The sequence below is a fragment of the Kogia breviceps genome, chromosome 14 (assembly GCF_026419965.1).
Source record: "Kogia breviceps isolate mKogBre1 chromosome 14, mKogBre1 haplotype 1, whole genome shotgun sequence".
NCBI classification, from domain to species: Eukaryota; Metazoa; Chordata; class Mammalia; order Artiodactyla; family Physeteridae; genus Kogia; species Kogia breviceps.
Window position 1 is genome coordinate 16,213,499 of NC_081323.1, and position 2,119 is coordinate 16,215,617.

The window sequence follows — 2,119 nt, forward strand, 5'->3', positions numbered from 1 at the left end:
CTCTAGCTGGACTGACTGGGGAAGGTCTTTCTCTCCTAAAGTAGTCAGTAAAGACTGGAGGAAAGGACTGCTTCTTCAAATGTTAAGACAGCAGTACAAGGGCTTCCCTGGTGGCACAGTGGTTGAGAATCTGCCTGCTAATGCAGGGACATGGGTTCGAGCCCTGGTCTGGGAGGATCCCACATGCCGCTGAGCAACTAGGCCCATGAGCCACAACTACTGAGCCTGCGTGTCTGGAGCCTGTGCTCCACAACAAGAGAGGCCGCGATAGTGAGAGGCCCACGTACCATGATGAAGAGTGGCCCCCACTTGCCACAACTAAAGAAAGCCCTTGCACAGAAACAAAGACCCAACACAGCAAAAATAAATGAATAAATTAATAAACTCCTACCACAACATCTAAAAAAAAAAAACCACATATATATTTTTTTAAAAAAGACACATGAAGAATCAAGGAAACAAAACATCACCAAAGGAACAATATAAAGCTCCAGTGACTGACCCTAAAAAGTAGAGATCTATGAATTTCCTTACAAAGAAGTTTAAATTATCATCTTAAAGAAGTTCAGTGAGCTACAAGAGACCACAGATACACAACTAAACAAAATCAGGAAAACAATACATGAACAAAATGAGACATTCAACAAAGAAACTGAACCAGGGAATTTGATCAAAAGCTTCAACAGCAGACTCAGCCAAGCAGAAGAAAGAATCAGTGAACTCAGAGACGCATCATTTGAAACTAGCCAATCAGTGAAACGAAAGGAAAAAAGAATGAGAAAGAGTGAAGAACACCTGCGTGCGCTATAAGACAGCAACAAGAAAAAAAAATATGTGCATTATGTGAATCCCAGAAGGTACAGAGAAAGAGAAAGGGGCAGAAAGATTATTTGAAGAAATAATGACAAAAACTTCCCAAATCTTTGGAGGCAAATGAACATCCATATCCATAATACCCAAAGAATCCAAAACAGGCTGAATATGAAGAGATCTTCAATGTGACAGATTATAATCAAATTGTCCGAAGTCAAAGATAGAGGGAATTTTTTAAAGCAGCAAGAGAAAAGCCACTCATCACATACAGTGGAACCCCCATAAGATTATAAGAGGATTTTTTTGTTAAGACTATAGTACCTGGTATTTCCAGGCAGTCTCCCATCCAAGTACTAACCAGGCCCGACCCTGCTTAGCTTCTGAGATCAGATGAGATCAGGCACGTTCAGGGTGGTATGGCCATAGACCAAGAGGATTTCTTAACAAAACCATGAAGGCCAAAAGATAGTGGGATGATATATTCAAAGTGCTGAAAGGAAAAAAAAAAAAAAACCTGTCAACAAAGAATACTCTACCCAACAAAGCTGTCCTTCAGAAGTGAATGAGAGAAAAAGACTTTCCTAAACAAATAAAAACTGAAGGAGTTCATCACAACTAGATCTGCCTTACAAGAAATGCTAAAGGGAATTCTCCAAGTTGAAATGAAGGATGCTAAGTAGCAACATGAAAACATAGGAAAGCATAAACTTACTGGTAAAGGTAAGTATATAGTAAAATTCAGAATACTCTAATACTGTAATGGTGGTACATAAATCATTTTTAATGCTAGCATAAAAGTTAAAAGACTAAAGTATTTGAATAACCATAGCTATAATAATTTGTTAATGAGTACATATTATAAAAAGATGTAAATAATGATATCAGTAACATAAAATGGGGGGAGAGTAAAGGTGTAGAATTTTTGTATATGATCAAAATTAAGTTGGTATCAGCTTAAAATACAGTCATATTCCTGATGAACATAAATGCAAAAGTTCTCAACAAAGTACTAGCAAATTGAATTCAACAGATTATTTAAAAGATCAGGGGCTTCCCTGGCAGCACAATGTTTAAGAATCCACCTGCCAATGCAAGGGACATGGGTTCGAGCCCTGGTCCAGGAAGATTCCACATGTTGCAGAGTAACTAAGCCCATGAGCCACAACTACCGAGCCTGTGTTCTAGAGCCCGTGAGCCACAACTACTGAAGCCCATGTGCCTAGAGTCCGTGTTCCACAATAAGAGAAGCCACCGCAATGAGGAGCCCGTGCACCGCAATGAAGAGTAGCCCCCACTCGCCGCAACT

General features: G+C 39.5%; 1 non-coding gene across 1 annotated transcript; it reads right to left on the reverse strand.

Annotated features, from left to right (window-relative positions):
* Positions 1–1,122: 1,122 nt before the first annotated feature.
* On the reverse strand, positions 1,123–1,241 carry LOC131741884 (5S ribosomal RNA). Its single transcript, XR_009331240.1, has one exon. It is a non-coding gene; the product is annotated as a 5S ribosomal RNA (ribosomal RNA).
* Positions 1,242–2,119: the final 878 nt, after the last annotated feature.